Genomic DNA, 24,521 nt, shown 5'->3' on the forward strand with positions numbered 1-24,521 from the left:
AATCCCCTAGGGCCAGTCCCAGGCCACCCACACTGCACCCTCCATGTTGTGGGAAGCAGACATAGGCGGGTTTGATACTTCAACAGCCTACCTACCTTTGGGCATTTTTTCTGGGTCAGTCTGATAGCGGATTCCTTCTTATCCACAGCAATGACTTAGCTCTGTCACAAGAAAAAAATGTCCCCCAGGAGGTATCAGCCTGGGGTCTTTCCTCTGCATACCAGCCCCTCTCCCCAAAATGACACAAAGCAAAAGTAGATATAGAGTGAATTCATTTTCTTATAATCAGGGTCTGGCCAGATATGTGGTGATGAGGATCAGAAGCCTGCGATCATGCTGTGTGGTTGGACAATGTGATGCCTCCTCATCCACTTTCCTTAGCAGAGAGTAGTGGAGAAGAACTCAGCAGACAGACTGACAACGAATAACCATCATGGTCTAGACTGGGCACAGAGGGGTTTACCTCCGGGAGCTAGTTCAACAGGTTGAGTAAGACAGCTCCTGATCCACAGCCCATCTCCAGAATGAGAGGGCCACCTTGGGTCCCAGCCACATGGGGACAATAAGCCACCTCCTACAGCACCCATTCAACAAGTTCCTGTGTGTGAGAGAGAGAGACAGAGACAGGGAGACAGACAGAAATAGAGAGGGACAGAGAGACAGAGAGAGAGAGAGAAAGTCAAAAGTACACTTAAGCCGGGTGCCGGTGGCACAGACCTATAATGGTAACTACACAGGAGTCTGAGGTATGAGGATCATGGTTCATAGCCAGCACAGGCAGGAGGAACATCTTTGAGACTCTTATCTCCAAAGAACCACCAGAAAACCGGGAGTGGTGCTGTGGTACAAGTGGTAGAACACTAACCTTGATCTGAGGGACTCGGGGAAAGCACTCAGGCTCAGATTTCAAGCCCCATGACTGACAAGAAGTGGACTGATTAGCACCCATAGTCTTAGGGAGCATGGCAGAGAAGTCAGGCCGAGCTTCCTGTAAGCTGGGGGACATCAGTAGGCCATCCAGGTTCTCCGTGCCTCCTTTTCCCCAGCTGCAAAACTGAACACAGTGAAGGATCCCTTTCCTCATGGGGATAGCGTAAGGATGAAAGAGAGCCATGTTTTGTTTCATAATATCATACCTGTTGCACAATAAATAACAGGCCCCATCTGAGCTATTTCCAGCTATCTTCCTGTCATATGCTCACAGAATTGCCAAGAAACTTCTCTGATGACCGCTCCCTCTATGCTGGCCCTGCCCAGCTATACACCTGTAATGATACCTTTTTTTTTTTTTTAAATTTAATTTAATTTTATTTGTGAACATACTGTACAGAGGAGTTACAGTTACATGGGCAGGATAATGCGTACATTTCTTACCAAGCATTGCAGCCTCCTCCTTTGTTTACCCTTCACATCACTTCCCAGCCTCCCCCCTCCCCCCCTAATCCCAATCCTTCTCCACCCCCCCCCCCCCGCACCAACGTTGTAAAGCTTGTTTTGGACATGACAACTTGTACTTCTCATTGTTGCAACAGGTCCACCTGTACCCTTAAACAACTGGTTTTTCCCCATCTCCTCCACAAGTTATACTGACATCAAATATAGTGAAAGCAGGGGTTATACTGTGGGGGAGGGACATACAAAGCAACAAAGAGATAATCTTATAAATGTGTTAGAAACACATGCATGAAAGAAAAAAAATTAAGATACACATCTAAGGGTTCATTTTCCTGACATCACATTATCTTACCTTTTCCGCTTGACTCATACATATACTAGATATTACAAATAAGGGAAACCATGGGACCTACGTTTCTTTGGGCCTGGCTTACTTCACTTAATATAATTTTTTCCAAGTTTTTCCATTTCCTAACAAATGGGGCAATGTCATTCTTTCTGATGGAGGCGTAGAATTCCATTGTGTATATATACCACATTTCCTTGATCCATTCATCTACTGAGGGGCATCTGGGTTGGTTCCATATCTTAGCTATGGTAAATAATGCTGCAATAAACATAGTTGTGCTGGTAGCTTTAGTGTGGTCTTGTTTGTAAACATTAGGGTAAATGCCCAAAAGTGGGATTGCTGGGTCATAGGGGAGCTCTATGTGAAGTCTTTTGAGGAACCTCCATACTGCTTTCCAAAGTGGTTGAACAAGTTTACATTCCCACCAACAATGAAGTAAGGTTCCTTTCTGTCCACATCCCCTCCAGCATCTGTCTCCTTGGCTCAGGCCGAAATTTTCTGAATAGAGACCCGGAAACACAACAAATCAAAGAAAGGTTGGACAAATGGGATTGCATAAGGTTGCAGAGCTTCTGCAGGGCAAATGACATAGCTAGAAAGATCAATAGAAAGCCCACGGATTGGGAGAAGATCTTTACTAGCCATACAACGGACAAGGGTCTCATATCTAAAATATACTTGGAACTCAAAAAATTAAACCCCCCAACAACAAATCCTCAAAGAAACAACTGCCCAATAAATAAGTGGGCGAAAGACATAAAGAGAAACTTCTCTGAAGAAGAAAGAAGGATGGCCAATAGACACATGAAGAAATGTTCAACAACCCTAGCCATAAAAGAAATGCAAATCAAAACAACATTGAGATATCACCTCACTCCAGTTAGAATGGCAAAAATCAAGAACTCTAACAACAACTGTAATGATACCTTTTTTCCTCACAACTTTCCTGTGAGGAGACTGAGGTCCGATGGTTCCAGGCCCAACCCAGAGTTTCAACTTTGGTGAAGAATCAGCTGCTGTGGACTAAGAGTTTGGGATAATCCATCTAAACCGATGACTGACATGGCCCAACATGTCTACCATCCAAACTACAGATGACCACGCACGTTGGCCCATGCTTGTCACTGGAGGACTGTGATCCAGCCCAGCCTGAGCATATATTGAGTCTCTATCTTTGAAATGCCCAAGACTGAAAGATTTAGTACCCATGGTAGAATACCTGACTGGACAACCTAGGCTTTGAGTTCAAACTCTAATATACCAAAAAGATTCAGAGGCCTGGGGCCAGAGGCTTATGCCTATAATCCTTTCTACTCAGGAGGCTGAGACCTGGAGATCACAGGTCAACATTTAAAATAGAATTGGCCTCGGCCCTCAGATGTCATGATCAGAAGACCCAGAGTCTTACTGATGCCAATACGCTCCATACTAGCAGGGCTCACATCCTTACTAAATGCTGTTCACACTCTCTGTCACTCTGGGGAGCCACCCCCTGCGGGACTCATCCCAGGTCTTCCCAAGCTCCCTCTGCCACCACCAGACCTAAGCAAGTAGACAGTTCCAGGGCACAAATATCCCTTGGTCTTAAAATTTAATGGTGTTGAGTCCCCTTCAAGTTTCTCACCATTCCAGGCCCCCAGACTTCAGCCACAAAGCCCATGCACCCCCCCCAAAGATCGTGGTTAGAAGTTACAAAAGGGCCCAGCACTCCTTGTTACAACCCACTTCTACACATACTCACTCACACACAAACATACACACACACACACACACACACATACACACACACAAGCACGCAGGCACACACAAGGCCGGCATGAGTGGCTCCTGTCTGTCATCCTAGTTACTCAGGAGGCTGAGGTCTGAGTATGACTTTTAAAAGCCAACCCTTGCAGGAAAGTCTGAGAGGCTCTTATCTACAGTGAAATACCAAATAGCCACTGTGGGAGCTGTTGCTAAAGTGTAAGAGTACTAGCTTTGAGCACAAAACATCAGGAACACCACCTAGGCCTTGAGTTCAAGGCCCAGTTCTTCTACCTTCAAACACACACAGATACAGATACAGACAGACAGACAGACACACACACACACAGAGAAACACACACTCAAACACACACACACACACACACACATACACATACACACAAATACACAGATAGCCCAAAGTTTCAGCAGTCCCTGAGAACAGAACCATGAAATAATTCCATTAGTATCACATCCTACCCCCAAAAAGGTGGCACTACTGATCTCAGACCCACTGTACACAAAACATTGAGCTTTTCACATATATGGAATGTCTCATAGATCAGCATGGCATTTCATACCATACACACTGCTATGCAGAAAACTTAGCCACCTCTTTTTTGGTTGTTGGTCATGGGGTTTGAACTCTGGACCAGGGCGCTGTCCCTCAGCTTTTCAGCTGAAGGTGAGCACTCTCCCACTTAAGCCACAGCACCACTTCCTATTCTCTTGTGGTCCATTGGACATCAAGTCTCACAGACTTTTCTGCCCAAGCTGGCTCTGAACCATGGTCTTCACATCTCAGCCTTCTGAGGAGCTAGGATGACAGTTGTGAGCCACTGGCGAATTCCGGTTTCAGCCACTTTCACATACCCACAGGAAAACCATCTCATAAGGCCACAAACTTCTTGCAACCCTTCACTTCAGACTTTGTCACCAAGCATCCAAATCCATCCTTTATTGGAGAATACAGACACAGCAATCCCACCCCTGCACGCATTTGCCCACTCCCTGCCTACCTCAAGCCACGTCCTCTTCAAGCTGTGGCTTCAACCTGGGGTAAACTTGGGGAGTTCTTAGAAATGTCTGTACTGTGGGGTGAGCACCTGGTCTCCCAACCACAGCACACCCCTCTTCGTCCCTCCCACACCTGGACCATCCTTTGCAGGCAAATATGTTTTACTTTCTTTCTTTTTTCAGTTGTGGGGCTTGAACCCTAGGCCTGGGTGCTGTCCCTGAGCATTTCAGCTCAAGGCGAGCACTCTACTACTTAAGCCACAACACAACACCACTTCTGCTTTTCTGGAGGTTCGTTGGAGATAAGAGCTTCAGGGTTTTTCCTGCCCAGGCTGGCTTTGACCCCTGATCCTCAGATCTCACCTCCTGAGTACCTAGGATGACAGTCATGAGCTAGTACCACCCGGCCAAAGATACTTTTCCATGCCTGTCATCCTACCCCCTCAGGAGGCTGAGATCTGAGGACTGCAGTTGGATGCCACCCTTGGCAACAAAGTCCATGAAAACTCTTTATCTCCAATTATAAACACCCAAACAAATTGGAAGTGGAGCTGTGGCTCAAATGGTAGAGTGCTAGCTTTGAGTATAAATGACAAGGGATAAGACCCAGTCCCTAGTTTCAAGCTTTTTCTAGCAAAGACCCACCCAAGAAAGGGAAGCAGGTGGGCATATGGGAGCTGAAAGCTCACACATAATACTCAAGACTCCCAGAACAGACCCCATCCTGCTCTGATTCTCTAGATTCTATGTGCTGCATCATGGTAATCTTAGATGGAAATTACCATGCACCAAGTTAGGATGTTCAAGTACAATCGAATATTCAGGATCCTCTGGCCTTATCAAAGACTCAAGATCTTTCACTGTCCTGCCTCTACACTGAGTAGGGAGGTGAGGTCTAGTTATCCAACCACAGGATGTGGGAATGAAAGGATTTCTCCCCCATGGGACACAGACTCAAGGGCTCCAGGTCCCTCTCAGGAAGGAGAAAAGGGCTGATCTATCCTAGCAATGTTCCTGGGTTGTGAGTATCCTCAAAGAAAAGAACCCTTCTCAGACACCAGTGCCTCTGGTTTTCCCACCAGCCTCTATCCAAACCTGCCCCACCTTCAGTCTGCCCTCTCTGAATCCCAGATCTGCCATCTAGACTAAAGGCTGAGCCACCAAAGAGACACATCTCTGCCTCTGAAAATGGCAATCACGGGGTCCTAGCGCCCCCTAGTGGAAGTCTGGGGCAACAAGGGTCCTTACTCCCACCCTCATTCCCTGGCTGTCCTGTGCTAGTGGCCAGCTTACTTCTGTCTCTGGTGGAGGAAAGAACAGGGTGGGGGTGTCAACTTCAGATTGAGCCCTGGAAAGTCCCAGTCCCCAAGGATGTACTGCTCAGGCATCCTGCAGTGGACAATAGCCAGGTGATCAATGGAGAATCCAATGTGCCCGGAGTCTTAATAGCAGTGTGGCTGGGTCAAAGGCTCTATCACTTTTGGTCTAGGATGTCAGGCAAAGTCATGGCTCCAATATCCTGACATTCCTGACCTGTGATCGTCCTCTCTTCATCTTCCTGCTTATCCCTTGTCCTCCGCCCCCCCCACACTCCCTGACACCAATACCTCCCTAGCCCTTAGACAGCTTGATCTTATCTTAACAGAAAATAAACTCATTGGGGCCAAGGATGATTGAAACCTGGTGACCCACCCTGAGTCCTAGTGTCTACCTGAGGCTCCTTCCGTCAGCAGCCGGCTACCACACAGCTCCTGGATGTCAGAAAGTTGCTGAGGTGTCAGTAGCTTGGTCCTTCATACTGGCTTTAACCTCTGAAATTGTCCCCACATAGATTGTGAATGGTTGGCTCCCTTGATCCAGGGACTCCAAACCAAGGATCACATGTTCTCCCTTCTTCCTTCCTTTCCTCTTTTTCTCCATGCGGCCTTCCCTCCTCTTTCTCTCTTTCCTTCCTTTCTCTCACTCCTGGGCCTTGAACTTAGAGCCTAGGTGCTGTCCCTGAGCCATTTTACTCAAGGCCAACAGACTACGACTTGACCCACACATCCATTTCTGGTGTTTTCTTTTTGGTAGTTAGTTGGAGATAAGAGGCTTACAGGCTTTCCTGCCTGGGCCTCAAGCATCTATCCTCCCATCACAGACTCCTATGTAGCTAGGATGACAGGCATGAAGCACCGGCATCCAGCTCAAACCAAGGTTTCTTCATGTGCTGTGGAACCAGCACTGGAAACTCTCATTGTCTATGACCCCTCCAGAGCCTGTTGCACACTGTAACTCTTTGTTGGATAAATAAATGAGCATCTGTCTACAAAAATACTACAGGAAAGTCCCATCCCATTCAGGTAAGAATCCTGGTGGGCAGGACAAAGCCTGATGTAGCTCTCCTACATTTCTCCCTCCTCCCTCTTCCCACCTTCTTAGTGCCACCGAACTGAACTGTTCTGGCTCTGAAGACATGATCCACGGTGTACTCGCTGGATTCCGAGGCCTCTGGGATGCCTATCTTCTCAAAGATCTCTGGCCAGCGGCTGACCATCTCTGTGGCACTCAATTCCCCACTCAGGAGTGAATGAGGGTGCCATGAGCTGAAAGCCAAGCTCAAGGAGCCTACTCTCCTACCCCTGGGGACAGCCAGGATGGCCCACCACATCTGGCCCCCAAGTTTCATGCTGCAGAGAAAGGATCCTCGAGGCTTCTTGGGTTTCTGAATCTCCCAGAGTCCAGTGCAGGTGCTGAGAATCCTCTCTACTTCCAGCTGGCAGGCTAGGGATGGTGAGGTCACAATCTCTGCTCCCCATGACATCCTCAATGTTATGTCTAGGTTAAGAAGACCACCGAGAGTCAGACTCTACAACTCCTGGGCTCCGCTGTGTCAGAGTGTAAGATGAGGCCCAAGCTGCAGCCCGTTTAAATCAAACAGCTGTAGAGTCTGACTCTACTGTCCTTGGGCTCGACCCAAGGAAGCACCACTCTAATAATGATGAACCACCCTGCCTCTCTTTTTTTCCAGGGCCAGACACTTTCCCTTGGGAATAACCAGCCGTGACTCCCCATTCACCAAAACCCTAGGCCAGGACTCTGGGTGAAGGAGTCCTGAGACAGGTGGCTTTTCAGAGCCTGAACTGAAAACAAGCAGGAGGTCTATTGCCCCCAGAGAAGTGTCTGACCCTGGGTGGGGGCAGTGTTGGGGACATGGACGGTGTCCTAAAGGCTACATACATGGATGAACTTCCTACTTCCAGTCTAGATACCTCTGGGTGACTTGGTGGATTCTTGGGGAGGATGAAAAAACCAGATGGACCTGGAGCACCGGTGTGTGTTTGAGGGGCATATTCTTCCCAGACATTCACCTTCTATCTGACCCTAGTGCCCTCACTTCCCTAGTAGGCACTTCTGGGACCCTCCTCAGGAGAAAGGGTGACTGAGCAAAAAGACAAGGGCTCACACAGAACGGGGGGGGGCTATCTTCGGCACCCAACACCCTCCAACCCCAGAAAAAGAAAAATCCCAAGAAGGCAGTTGTGGAGATGCTGCTCCCCACCTCTGACTAAAGCCACCAGGTTCCCCACAGGGAGAGGAAGGGTGCAGATGCATGGCTCTGTGGCTCCCACTGCTCTATGTCAGAGGCTCATTGGCGCCCCCTCCTCACCCATCCCTGCATCTGCCCTTTTCCTGGGACACTGGCCACTAGGGATGGCGGTGGGATCCCAGGATCAACATCCACTCCCCTACCCCCCACTCCTGGGGCGCATTTGTGGCAGAGTCAGGGCTGGCCTGCCTGGTGTTGGGGAGGTGCGTTTGGGACACAAGGGGAGAGGCAGGAGTCACGGATCTGGGTCCAGGGGGAGGGAGTAAGGGGAGGTGGTGAGGTGCAGACACTCGGGGATTCCACTGGGGACCGGGGCTGGGTCAGGTTCACAAGGAGGCCAGGGGTGCACCATGGCTGGATGATTCCAAGAGGCGCCACGGGTCGAAGCTGGCAGCAACCTGTTTCAAATGCGGTGCCATGGGGAGGGCAGGAGAAGGGGCCAGGGCAAGGGAGGGCAGGTGGCAGGGCTAAGCTTGCCCCCTCGACAGCTCAACTCCTGGTGCAGAGGCCTTGGACTAAGGGCCTACCTGGCCTCTGAGCCTCCCTGGGGCTGTGAGAGGGATGTGCCTGCTGTGCTGGCTTTGTGTCCTCTGTGCTTCTGGCCCAGACCTGTGCTCCTACAGCAGCAGAGGGCAGCCATTGATGCTGACACCCTTGGTGCATATGCCTGCTCTTCTCTGCTCTATCTCTGCCCCCACTTCTCACCCTGACTGCCCAGCCCCTGCTGTGCAAGTATGCCAGCTCCCATGTGCCCCTGGCTGCAGCAACTATGTGCCCCTTCAGCCATGCCCTGTCCTCCCCTCAGTCACACCCCCTCCCCAACTCAGCCATGCCCTCGCCCTTGGCTTTCTGCTGCCCTGACTCTGCCCTAAGGCTACCAGGCCATGGCAGAAGCAGCCTCACCTCAGCTCAGGGATTCCCCCCAACCCCAGCAGCTGCCTGGGGCAATTGAAAATCCCCTCAGCCCAACCACTGGGGAAGACGCTTCTCCATCCACCCCACATACAAAGCAGGTGCAAGGTAATGCTCCGTGTGTTTGTGTGTGTGTGTGTGTGTGTGTGTGTGTGTGTGTGTGTGTGTGTGTGTGTGTGTGTGTGATTGTCTTCTCAAGGACTCAGAACATTGAATCTTTTGGGATGACAGCACACAGCACACTTAAAAAGAGAAGCACAAAGAACCCTGTGTAATGGATTCAGCACAATGTACCTTTTGAAGGACTCAGCACATAGTAACTTTTGGGATCCTCATGGTAATTTAATAAGATTAGACATGCCATTTTGACATCACTAAACTTAAATATCATAATATTATGACATTATATGTCATAGTGATATTATAGACATATTGTGAATTCCTATTTTGTGATTTCATTCTATTACAGGCTAGCAATATTGGTGGATATCAGAAATCCATTGTGACCTCAAAGCCATGGTGACATGAAAATCCCTTTGTGACATCACAGTGCCATTTTGATATCATTAACCTGTTCTGACATCACAAACCTGTCCTGTCCATTGTGACCTCATCACCAATGTGACATCACAAAGTCCTTGTGATGTCACATTGCTATTGTGACATTACAATCACCCTGACACCTCCCAAACCCATTATGACATCTTTAGCACCTTTGAAAAAACACAAGGCCTTTGTGACATCACAGTCCCTTTGCGTATCCATATCCTCATTGTGAAATATCAATTGAGATCAGATATGCCATTGTAATATCACAAAGCATTTACAATATAATCATTGGTGTGACATCACATTGTCATTATGACAACATCAGGTCATTGTGATGTCACAAATCTGTAATGACATCATACCACTATGACACCACATTGTCATTGTGACAACATATATACATTATGAAGGCCTATTATGTGATTTCGTTGTATTTCAAATGTGGGTTCATATCAAAAACACATTTTGACTTCATAACCATTGTGGCATGACAACCCCTTTGTGATATCACATTGCCATTGTGAAATCTCTAAACAACTGTGACAACTCAAACATGTCCTGTCCTCATAAGTTTTGTGACATGTTGCCACTGTGTTAGACCCATTCAGAGCTCAATCTGTTTTCAACCTCATGTTATTTCAGGTATGACATTAAATATTAGAAATATACTGTGATATTATGAATATTGTGACATCACACTGCTAGATGTATTGACCATTGTGTCACATTGTCACATCACAAATCTGTTCTGACTTCATCATATTTGTGCCCACAAATGACTTTGGAATCCTCACAATCCCATTCTAAACTCATATACTCATTATGAGTTAATGACAATTGAGGTCTGGAATGCCATTGTCACATCACCAAACTACTGCGACATCACAAAACTATTTTGAGCTCATCACTATTATGGCATCACAAACTAATTGTGACATAACAAGACTCTTATGACATTATAATTTGACATCATATTGCAATTGTGATATTCCTGAACCATCATGCTTTCACAAACCTGTTATGATCTCATCACATCTTAGAAAATTATGGCCTTTGAGACATCAAGCTCCTTCCGTGAACTTGTATCATTGTGAACTTTTAGCAATTGAAAATTGAAATAAGATGTGATATTGCAAACTAGTTTTGACATCACTAACCCATTTTTATATCATTAACACTTTGACAACCAGAACCTGTTAGGAACCTAAGCCCTTTTGACAAAAAAACATGGCCTTTGATTCATCACAGTTCATTTGTTTATGTCATTGTGACTTCATTCGCATATCTTCACTATAAACTAATGGCAATTAAGATCTGACATGCCATTGTGACATCATAAACCCATGGTGACATCATCACCAATGTGACATCAGACTGTCATTATGACATCACCAAGTTACAGTGACATCATAGCATTATGACATCGCATTGCCATTTTGCTGTCATAGACACATTGCGAATGTATATCTTGTGAATTCATTCTATTTCAATTGTGGCATATCAGTTGATAGCAGAAACACATTGTGACTTCATAACCATTGTAAGATAATAAATCCTGTGTGACATCATAACCACTGTGACATTATATTGCTGTTATGACATCTTTAGCTTAGGTGACATCACAAAACGATAATGACAGTATAGCATTTGCCATTGTCATTGTGACATCATTGTCACATTATGAATGCCAAGTCTGTGATTTCATTGTATTTGAAATGTGGCATGTGGTTTGATATCAGAAACTCATTGGGATGTCATAACCATTGTCACAGCAAAATCCCTTTTTGACATCCATTTGGCAATGTGACATCACACTGGCAATGTGACGCCAGTAAGGCATTGTGATATCACAATGGTCATGAAGTCACAATGGATTTCTGGTATCAACCGACATGCCACATTAGAAATAGAATCAAATAACATAATAGGCAAACACAACGTGTCTGACTGTGACATCAGAATGACAATGTGATGTTACAATGCTGTGATGTCATTGTAGTTTTACATCAAAATGAGCTGATGGTGTCATAATGGCACAATCATGATTATGTCAGAAAGGATTTGTTATGTTTCAATGGTATATCTGATGTCAGTTTTCATTAGTTGCCCATGAGGATATGGATACAAAAAGGTTCTGTGATGTCACAGAGGCCATGTGTGGTAAGAGGTCATAATATGTTTGGGATGGCAAAACGTGATCCATAATGTCACAATGAAAATGAGATATCCCATTGGGTTTTTGACGTCACAGTGGTGATGAGGTCACAATGGTTTTGTGATGTCACAGTTTGTTTGTAATATCAGAATGATATATCAAATTTCAAGGACTCATAATTCAACATGAGATTACCAGGGGATAGAAGAATTTCCATAGTTTGAGGTCATACTATGTGAAAACCCAATGGGACAGTGATTTCACAATGACAATGTGATATCTCACTATCCTGTTATAAGAATGTTTTGATGTCACAATTGGTGATGCAATACTGATGAGGAGGTCGCAATAGATTTGAGATGTCCCAAGGGGTTGGTGATGGCACAATGGCAGGTGGGATCTCAATTGTCATTAACTCACCAGGAGTATATGAGTTTGGGAAGAGATTCTGATGTCAGCAAATCATATGTATTCAAAAAGGTGAAGAACTAACAGGTTTGAGATATCACAAAGTGACACAATGGTTATGATGTCCAGCGGTGTGATATAATGATGTTACACTGGATTTTAGATATCTCATGTCATATCTGAAATATGAGGTCGAACACAAATTTTCAACTCACAAAGGGCCTAAGATATCACAATGGCATGTCACAAAATTATGAGAACAGGAGAGGCATTTGATGTCACAGTGGGTTAGTGATATAACAGAGGCAATGTGCTGTGACAAAAAGATTTAGATGTCACTAAGGTTATGAGTTCACAATGGTTTCCTGATATCAACGCAGATAGCACATTTGAGATAGAATGAAATCAAAGGCATTCAAAAGGGGTCTATGACATGAAAATGACAATGTGATGTCAAGGCAGCAAGGTTTGATAGTATATGTACTCATTACCTTGCTCATGTAACTGTAATCCTTCTGTACACTGTATTTACAATAAAAAAACCTCAGAAGAAAAAAAGAAAAATATGGTATGGTGTCATGGGGGTTTGGTGATGTCACAATGAATGGTGGTGTCATGATGACAATGTGATTTCACAGTCATAATTATTGCACAAAGTATTTGTGATGATACAATGCTATGTGTGATAACAATTTTCATTATTCACTATGAAGATATGAGTACACAGAGGGTCTGTGATGCTTCTCCTTTGTTTCCCCTTCCCACCCCTTCCCATCCTCCCGCTTCCCCCACACCCAATACTCCCTCTCCACCTCACCCCCTCTACACGAAAGATGTAAAATTCATTTTCGACATAACGACTTGTACATCTCAAGAGTTCACAATAGCTTTGTGATGTCACAATGTGATTGTGAAGGCACAACAGCAATGTGATGTCACAATGGTTTTGTGATGTCACAGTGGTGATAAGGTCACAATGAGTTTGTGATATCACTATGAGTTTGTAATATCACAATGCCATGTCCTATTTCAGTTTCTACTAATTCACAATGAGGATACAATTTCAAAGAAAGAATCTTAAGCTCCAAAGACCATGAGATTTTAGTCATAACTTGTGTGATATGCTGCCATTAGGATATTTTAGGGCTTTCGTAAGCTTATAATCTCTTTTCAAACTCATAATAATTCACTTATGACATATGATATCAGAAATTGACTGGCATGAACATAGTGACATCACATTGATAGACATCAAGCCATGGTGTCACATTGTGAACTCATAAATTTGTTAGGGCTTCATCACATTTGTGCCAACACATGACTTTGGAGACAACACAGTCCCTTTGTGAACTCATATCTTCTTTGCAAATTAATGATATTTGAGATCCGGCATGCCATTGTGACATTTCTAACCAATTGTGACAGCACAAACCTATTATAGTAGAAAAACATTGTGATCTAATAGCCATTGTGGTAGCATAATGCCTTCATGACCCCACATTTCCATAGTGATATCACTAACCCAATGTGAAATTCCAATCCTCTCATAACCAATCCAGGTATGAAATGTGATACCCGAATCCAGTGTGACATCTTGATCATGGTGACATCACACTGATAGATGTTATGAGCATTTTATCACATTCTGACACCTGTTAGGACTTCATCACTTTTGTGACAACGCATGCCTTTGGAGACATCACAGTCCCTTTGTGAGCTCATATACTGATTGTGGGTTTATGACAATTGAGATCACATGTGTCATTTTGATATCACCAACCCATTGTGACATCACACACCTCTTGTAAACTAATCACCAGTGTGGCATCACCAATTGTGATATCAAAACATTATTAAGTCATCATATTGCAACATCACATTGCCATTGTGATGTCACTGCTCAAAAACCTACTGTGTCTTCATAGCAATTTAGAAAATTCATAGCCTTTTATACTTCAGTCTTCTTCTGTGAACTCATATCCTCATTGTGAAATAGGAGCAACTGAAATTGGACATGTGATTATGAGCTGTGACTTCACAAAGCTATTTGATTTCATCACCAATGTGACATCACAAACCCATTGTGAGCTTTCATTGTCGTTTGACATCACTATCAAATTGTGACATCCCAAACCTATTAGGACCTCTTAGCACCTTTGAAAAAACACATGGCCTTTGTGACATCACAGTCCCTTTGTGTAACTATACCCTCATTATGAACTGACATTTGATATCAAACATGCCATTGTAACATCACGAACCCTTTGTGACATCACCAGTGTAACATAATATTGTCATTATGGCAGCATCAACTACTACTTTTGACATCACAAATCTACAATGACATGATAGAATTATGAGATCACGCTGCCATTGTGATGTTATAAAAAGACTATGAATGCCTGTTTTAATTTTTTTTTTTAGGTCGTGGGGCTTCAACTCTGGGCTTGGGTGCTGTCCCTGTTCTTCAGCTCAAGGTGAGCACTCTATCGCTTGAGCCACAGAGCCACTACTAGTTTTCTAGTGGTTTTCATTGGAGATAAGAGTCTCATAGACTTTCCTGCCTGAGCTGGCTTTGAACTGCGATCCTCAGATCTCAGCCTCCTGAGTAGTTAGGTTTACAGGCATGAGCCACCGGCACCCGGCTTTTTCATTCTATTTCAAATTTGACATGTGTGTTGATATCAGAAACATAATGTGACCTCATTACCATTGTAACATCATAAATCAGTAGTGACATCAAATTGTCATTATGACACCATCAGCTCATTGTGACATCACCAAACAATAATGGCATCATAGCATTTAAATCAAAGTGACATTGTTATGACTTAACAGTGTGAAGGACTATTCTGTGAATTCACTCTGTTTCAGAAACCCATTTTGACCATATATTCATTGTGATAGCACAATACTTTGTGACATCACATTGCCATTGTGATATCATTAACCTTCTGTGCCGTCTCAACCAGTCCTGTCCTCGTAAGTTTTGTGACATGCTCCCATGGTCATATAGTAGGGCCTTTGTGAGCTCATAATCTGTTTTCAATCTCATATTTCTGGTATGACATGTGATATCAGAAATCCCTTATGACATCATACTGCCAGATGTCATGACCATTGTGTCACATTGTGTCATCACAAAGCTGTTAGAACGGCATCACATTTAAGACAACACATGCCTTTGGAGACATTACAGTCCCTTTTTGAACTCATATATTCATTGTCAATTAATGACAATTGAGATATCCCATGCCACTCTGACATCATGAACCTACTGTGACATCACAAACTTATTGTGGCCTCATCACGAGAATGGTATCAACAAATAATTGTGGTATCAAAGCATTATTTTGACATGATATTGTGGTATTGGCATTGTTATTTCACTGTCCCATTGTGTTTTTACAAACCTATTATGGCCACATCACATCTTAGATACTTCACGGCCTTTGAGACTTCAAGCTCTTTCTGTGAACTCACGTACTTATTACCTCTAAGGCTAGGAGACAAACCATTGAGTCACATTTAATATAATAAACCAATTTACACTAGAAAAGAGACTCTGATTACCTTATCCTGGACTGGATAACCAGGTCCAAGAGCAGCCTTGACCACCAAACCACAGACCTCCAATGGGCAGCCCCGCCCTATCTTAATTGGTATGCAAACCACCAGCCAAAAAAATATGATCTCCAAAGCTCCAAACTTCAATGGGCAAAGCTTTTAACTTTTCCATTACTCCCTCCCTCGGTACAGACCTGTCATTCCTTTCTGATCTTTCTGTTTTTCCCTTCCACCACTTCCTTCTTCTCTTCAGGCCTCTGCAGTCTACACAGGTCTGCACTACTCTGCTCTAATGACCACTTTTCTGCTTGTTCTCTTCTCAGGTTTTTCCCTTCCTGCTGTCTTACCACTTTCTTCCATCCGGGTATCTCTCATTTTTATCTCCCCTTCCAATGCCCTGAAAATGCAACTATATATAGGTTGTACCCCTCCTCACTCCAACGGGTCTTCTGCCTAAGTTTTCAACCGTCACTTCCCAAACTGCCCAGTGTTCATTCACTTCTTGACAGCTCACCATGTGAGGCTTGACACCTCCACCTTTAGTGGCATTCCCCACACTCTCCGGTGGGCCAGGCCAAGAATTTACAATGATTAATGGCTCCCACAGATAATTCTGGCTCCACTGGTTATTACAGTATCCTCATAGTGAATTAGAAGAAATTGAAATTGTATATGTCATTGTTATATTACAAACTTGATGAGACATCACTAACCCATTGTGACCTCATCACTGCGGTGACATCACAAACTCATTGTGATATCACATTGCCAGTGTGCCACCATGATCACATTGTGACATCCCAAACCTATTATGATCTCAGAAGCTTTGAAAGAAAGCATGGTCTTTGTGACATCACAGGCCATTTGTGTACCCATATCCTCATTTTGAGCTAATGAAATTTGAGATCATACATGCCATTTTAACACCGCAAAAACTTTGTGACATTATTACCAGTATAACATCACATTGTCATTATGACAACATCAGCCAATTGTGACATCATAAAACAATGACATCATAGCCTTATGACATCACATGGTCGTTGTGATGTCACAGATGCATTGGAATGCTTATTCTGTGATTCTATTCTATTTCAAATGTGGCAGGTGTGTTGATATCAGAAATATATTGTGACCACATAATCATTATGACATCACAATACCTTGATGACACCACATTGCCATTATGATATCACTAACCCACTGTGACATCACAAAACTCTCCTATTCTCATAAATTTTTTGACTTGCTGCCAGTGTGATCTCTTTGGCATCACTGAGTTCATAAATTGTTTAACTCATACTTCAGGGATGACATGTGATATCAGAAATCCACTGTGACATCATGACCACTGTGACATCACACTGCCAGATGTCATGACCACTGAGTCACATTGTGACATCACAAACCTGTTAAGACTCATTCCACTGGTGCCAACATATGCCTTTGGATACATCATTTTCCCTTAGGAACTTATATATTCATTGCCAATTAGAGATCTGGCATGAGATTGTGACATCACCAACCCATTGTGAAATCACAAACCTATGTGACCTCATCACCTGTACGGATCATCAACTATTTGTGATTTCAAAACAATACTATCTCATGTAATGGTAACATCACATTGCCAATGGGATATCTCTGCCCATTGCATTTTCACCAACCTATTATGTCCTCATAATATTTTACAAAATTTATGACCTTTCTGATTTCTAGCTCCTTATGGGAACTTGTATCTTCATTGTGATCTAGTAGAATGAAATTGGACATGTAGTGGTGATGTTACAATTTCATTGTGACATCACTATCCGTGTGTGACCTTATCACCACTGTGACATCACAAACCCATTGTGACATCACAATGCCACAGAGATATCACGATCACCTTGTGATATCACAAACCTGTTGTGATCTCTTAGAACCTTTGAAAAAGCGCATGGTGTTTGTAACACCACAGTCCCTTTGGGTAACCATATCCTCATTGTGAACAAATGACAACTGACATCAGACATGCCATTGTACCATTACAAATGCTTTGTGACATCATCTAAAGAGTGAGATCACATTATTGTTAGGATACCATCAGCCCATTGTGACATCCCAAAATGACAATGACATCATAGCATTATGACATCACATTTTCATTGTGAGGTCATAGAGACAATGTGATTGCCTATTCTGTGATTTCATTCTATCTCAAATGTGGCGTATAGGTTGATTTCAGAAACCCATTGTGACCACATCACCATTGCGACATTGCAATCCCTTTGTGACCTCATATTGATATTGTGATATCATTAATGCAATGTAACATCACAAACCTGTCTTGTCTTCATACATTTTGTAACAAGGGACTACCTTGACCTGGGCTGGAGGCCCAGAGCTAATTGTAGCCTCAACTATGAACCCTCAGACCTCCAAAGAGCAGCCCAGCCGTTTGTTAACTGGTCTTCAAACAATCAACCCCCAAAATAATCATCTCCAAAGCTCTACACTTCAAAGGCCAAGGCTTTTTCCTTTCTCTTCGTCCTCCTACTCTACAGACCTGTCCTACCTTTCATGTCTTTTCATTTTTTCCTTCCACCATTCCCTTCTTCTCTTCAGGTTGCTGTACTCTTGACAGGCTCTCTGCCCTGTCCAGGTGGCCAGTTGCCGTCCTTCACCTCCTGCTCTCCCTCAATTTCCTCTCCTCCCAGGTCTTTACCCGCCTGCAGTTTCATCACTTCTTTCCTTCCAGGCCTTTCCCCTTTTTCTTCACCCTTCTGTTGCTCTGAACATGCAACCTACATATAGGCTGTACCCTGCCCCCACTAAAATATGTTTCCTGCATAACAGTTTTCAATCTTCACTTCCCAAATGTCCATGCCCAATAACTTCTTGGCAGCTCACCATGTGGGGTTTAACATCCTATCTCTTCAGCAGCATGTCCCGCCCACTCCAGTGGCATGCATCCCCCTCTCTGGTGGTCCAGACCAGGAGGTCATGATGACTATCTGTTCCCGTGGATTATAGGGGCACTGCTGGTTATTACAGTGTCCTCATGGTGAACTAGTAGTGACTGAAATTGGACAAAAAATTGTGATATTACAAACTCATGACCTAACTAACCCATTGTGACCTCAAAACCACTGTGACATCGTGAACCCATTGTGACATCACGTTGCTGTTTAGACACCAGGATCACATTGTGACATCCCAAATCTATTATGGCCTCTTATAACCTATGAAAAAATACATAGCTTTGTGACATAACAGTGTCTTTGTGTACCCAAATCCCCATTGTGAAATATTGACAATTGAGAATCAGACATGACATTTTAACACCAAAAATTTGTGAGGTCATCACAACTGTGACATCACATTGTCATTGTGATACCTTCTGCTCATTGTGAAATCACAAAACTAAAATATGATAAAATTATAATTTCACATTGTCATTGTGATATCATCAACACATTATGAATGCCTTTTCTGTGATTTCATTCTACTTCAAATGCGGCATATAGATGGATATCATAAACAAATCATGAACTCATAACCATTGTGACATCACAATTCCTTTGCACATCACGTTGCCATTGTGATATCACTAACACACTGTGACATCACAAACCTATCCTGTCATCATAACTTTTGTGACATGCCTTTTCTTCCTCATAATCTGTTGGCGACTTCATTAGATTTCACATGTGACATTTGATATCACAAATTCCCAGTGGCATCATGACCATGGTGACATCACACTGCCAGATGTCATAACCATTGTGTCAAATTCTGACATCACATACCTTTTAGGATTTCAATATGTGACAACACATACTCCTGGAGAAACCACGGTCCCTTTGTGAACTCATATACTCATTGTAAGTTAAAGACAATTGAGAACCATCATGTCATTGTGACATGGCGAGCACATTGTGACATCACCAACCTTTTGTGACTTCATCAGCAATGTGGCATCATCAACTATTTGTGACAACAAAACAATATTCTGACTTGATGTAGTGAGTTTACATTGCCATGATGATATCATTATCCCACTGTGTTTTCAAAAACCTAGTATGACCTCATAATATTTTTAAAAATTCATGTCCCTTAGGACTTCAAGCTCCTTCTGTGAACTTGTATGCGCATTGTGAAATAGTAGCAATTCAAATTGGACATGTGTTTGAGGTATTACAAAATCATTATAGCATCAGAAACCCATTGTGACCTCATCACAACTGTGAATCATAAAGCTATCATGACCACTAAGTACCTTTGAAAACACATATGACATTTGTGACATCACAGTCCCTTTGTGTACCCATATCCTCAATTTGAACACATGACAATTGAATTCATATATGCCACTGTAACATCACAAACCCTTTGTGACTCCATCACAGTGTGACAACACATATTCATTATGACACATCACCTCCTTGAAACATCACCAATTTACAATGACCCCATAGCATTATGACATTATATTGTCATTGTGAGGTAATAGACACAGTGTAAATGCCTATTCTCTTATTTCATTCTATTTTAAATGTGGGATGTGGGTTGAGATCAGAAAATCATTGTGATCTCATAAATATATGGCATCACAATCACTTTGTGCCACAATCACAGTGCCATGGTGATATCACTAACACACTGTGACATCACAAACCTGCCCTGTCCTCATAAGTCTTGTGACTTGCTGCAATTATGATGTCTTAGGCCCTTTATGAGCTCATAATCTGTTTTCAAACATATAATATTTCAGTTATGATATGTGATATCAGAAATCCACTGTGACATCATGACCTTTGTGACATCATACTGACAGAAATCATGACCATTGTGTCACACTATGACATCACAATCCTCCTAGGACTTCATCACATTTGTGACAACACATGCCTTTGGAGATACCCCAGTCCATTTGTGAGCTCAGATTATCTGTGATTTCATGATAACTGAGAACCTTTATGCCATTTGGATATCACCAACCAATTGTGACATCATAGACCTACTGTGACCCCTTACTTGTATGGCATTCCCAACTAGTTGTGACATCAAAACTTTTTGTGATGTCACAATGTGACACGATGTTCATGACATCTGTCAGTGTGATGTCACAATGGTCATGATGTCACAGTGGATTTCTGGTATCTCATGTCATACATGAAATATGAGGTTGGAAACAAATTATGAGGGCAAAAAGCTCTAAGATATCACAAAGTCAGCATGTCACAGAAGTTATGAGGATTGGAGAGGTTTGTGATGTCACACGGTATTAGTTATATCACAATGGCACTGTGATGTCACAACGTGATTATGATGTCAAAATGGTTATGTAGGCACAAAAATGTGTTTCTGATAACTCTCATGCCACATTTGAAATACAATGAAATCACCTAATAGGCATTCACAATGTGTCTATGAAGTCACAATGACAATTGTTGTCATAATACGATTATGTCATTGAGTTTGGTGATGTCACAATGAGCTGATGCTTTCATAATGAAAATGGGATGTCACACTGTTGAGAATTGTCATTAGTTAACAACAAGGATATGGGTACACAAAGGGACTGAAATGTTGAGAAGGGCATGTGATTTTTCAAAGGAGCTAAAGGTCATAATAGGTTTGAGATGTAACAATGGGATCATGATGTCACAATGACAATATTCTTACAATGGGTTTGTGATGTCGTGCTAATGATGATGTCAAAATGTGTTTGTGATGTCACAACGAGTTTGTAATATCACAATCAAATTTCCAATTTCAATTGCTTCTAGTTCACAAGGAGGATACTGTGATCAGCAGGGCCCCTATAATCTATAGGGTCTGATAATCAGCGTGGCCCATCTCCTGGCCAGCTGGAGAGGACAGGGCATTCTGTGGGAGGGGCTGGTACATTAATCACCTAGTGTTGAGCTGTTAAGAAGTGACTGGGCTGTGGGGAGTTTGGGATGTGACAGTAGAAAACTGTTCACAATTGGAGTGGAGAAGGGTACAGACTTTATATATGCTGCTTGTTCAGAGCAATGGAAGGGGAGATAAAAATTGAAAAGTCCTGGAAGGAAGGAAGTGGTAAGATAGCAGAAGAGGAAAGACCTGGGTGGACAGGAAGTTGAGGGAGAGCAGGAGGTGAAGGATGGCAACTGCCGACCCAGACAAAGCAGTTCAGGTCTGTGGAGAGTAGAGAGGCCTGAAGAGGAGAAGGAACTGGTAGAAGGGAAAAAGGGGAAGACTTCAAAGGTCTGTAACAAAGGAGAGACAAAAGGAAGGGGAAAAAAGACTTGCCCTTTGATGTTTGGAGCTTTGGATATAATAATTTTGGGGTTGGTGGTTTGGAGAACATTTATTATATTAAATGTGTCTCGATGGATTATCTTGAGCAATAGAATAGAAGTTTTGGAGACCTCATGGACATTAATCCATTTGGATGGCATCAGGCCTTGGCCCAAGGGGAAAATCCCCATTAGGTGAGAGTGTCAGCCTTCAGGGCCTCGAATGTTTGTCTCCAGAGGACCAACATGGACAAAAGTCATATAGGTACCTCTAGGGGTGCGTCTGGGCAAGCTTGCCAGCCTGTTTTTGGGACCCCCTCTAGAGGTCATTTGTGGCTTTCTTGGGAAGCCAGCTGGGAACTCCTTGAGAGGTGATGTGGGGCTTCCTTGGGAAGCCATCTGGAACTTCATCAAGAGTGCATCTGCAAATTCCTTTAGAAGCTATCTGACACCTAACCTAGAGGTCATCTTGGGTCTTCTCCAGTAACCATCTTGGACTTTCTCCAGAGGTCATCTGGGGCTTCCTCAGGAGTCCAGCTGAGTCATTGGGGATTCCTTAAGAGGCAAGTTAGGACGACCTCCTGATGTCATGTGTTGCTTCTTTGGGAGGTCATCTCGGATTACCTTGATGAAAAATCTGTCTTCAGACACCATCTGGGACTTCCTTAAGAAGCTATATAGGACCTTCTCTGGAGGTCATCTGTTGCTTTCTCAAGAGGGTTATCTGGAACCTCCTCTGGAGTTCATATGTGCAGCCTCCTTGAGTGGCCATCTGGGAGCTACTCAAGAGGTAACCTCAGCCTCATGGAGAGGACTTCTGGGACCTCCTTTGATGTCAACTGACACTTCCTTGGGAAGCCGTTTGGAACCTCCATGAGAGGTCATCTAGGGCCTCCTAGGGAGGTTATATGTGACATCCTCCAGAGGTCATCTGCAGCATCCTCAAGAGGCAATCCGGGATGTTCTCTCTGTCATCTGGGATCTCTGTAGAGGTCAAAATTTAGTGGTGTGCGACATGTGGGTTAAGTGTCTGTGTCTATTGGTCTGTGTGTGTATGCTGATAATGCTATCTGTGTCCTGTATATACCTCTGTTTACTCCTTTTCTCAGGATGGGAGAACAGGCCTAATGTTGTCATATCCAAAAAATATTCTCCCCAAGGGTTACAGAATCCTTCAGAGGAAGATGCAATGTTGTACTCTGTCTCCTATTCTTTGCCATCAGCAACTCTAATCTAAAGTCCTCCCATACCAAAACATTTACTTTTACCAGCCTGAGGTGGTACAACTTGGTATGTTACCCTTATTACCCTTGAGACAGGAACATGGAGGAGATGGTGGGCAGGCTCCCTTTCTAATACATTTTCCCTTTACAACTAGTGACCTGTATAACTGGAAATAACAAAATCCATCCTTTTCAGAAAAAATAAAACCAGGGGCTCATTACCTCATTAGCGACAGTAATTTTTCACACACAACACATCTGGGATGAGTGTCAGCAAATTTTACAGGTGTGTTTCATCTGGTAGAAAAGGGAGTGAATCCTGCTCAGTGACTTAAAGGTGGTCCTTAGACCACAGAGTAACCCCACTATTGAACCAGACTATTTGGCGTTTTCTTTTTTGTAGTTAGTTAGAGATAAGAGCCTTAAAGTCTTTCCTGCCCTGGTCTTAAGCCTCTATCCTTCTAATTCAGCCTCCTAAGTAGCTAGTATGACAAGCGTGATGCTCCAGCATTCAGCTCAAACCAAGGTTTCTTCATGTGCTGTGGAACCAGCACTGGAACCTTTCATCGTCTATGACCTCCCCACACACTGGACCCTGGCACACTATAATGCATTGTTGGATAAATAAATGAGCTCTGCCTATTACAATACTACAGAAAAGTCCCATCACGTACAGGTAAGCATCCTGGGGGGGGGGTCAAAACCTGATGTGGCTCTCCCAGTTCTCTTTCTTCCCTCTTCCCGCCCTCCTGGTACCAACACACTTACCTGTTTGGGCTCCAAGGATGTAAGCCACTATGTACTCGCTGGATTGTGGGGCCTCTGGGATGCCTATCTTCTGAAAGATCTCTGGCCAACGGCTGACCAGCTCTGTTGCAATCAATTCCCTACTCAAGTGTGAACAAGGTTGCTGTGAGCTGAAGGCCTGGCTCAAGGGGCCTCCTCTCCTCCCCCCGTGGACAGCCAAGATGTTCTACCACATCCAGCCCCCAAGTTTCATGTTGCAGAGAAAGGATCCTCGAGGTGTCCCGGGTTTCTGAATCTCCCAGAGTCCAGTGCAGGTGCTGGGAATCATCTCTGTTCACAGCTGGCAGGCTAGGGATGCTGAGGTCACAATCTCTGCTCCCCACGACATCCTCGACTGTGGTGGTCACCTTAGAGAGAGCCAGAGGAGAATCAATAGCTGCCGCATTAAGGCAGTCAAGGCACGATGTTCATAGCAGGAGACCATATGGCTGGGGAACTCTGCCTGTGCTGCTTTGAACATCATTGTTTGGTGGCTGAAGTGGTCTAATTTGACCCATAATCCCAGGTGTTAGTGGAAATTGCCAGCTACAAGAAAAAA

Source organism: Dipodomys spectabilis, unplaced genomic scaffold, assembly GCF_019054845.1.
Source record: "Dipodomys spectabilis isolate Male_0828 unplaced genomic scaffold, ASM1905484v1 ptg000247l, whole genome shotgun sequence".
Taxonomy (NCBI): domain Eukaryota; kingdom Metazoa; phylum Chordata; class Mammalia; order Rodentia; family Heteromyidae; genus Dipodomys; species Dipodomys spectabilis.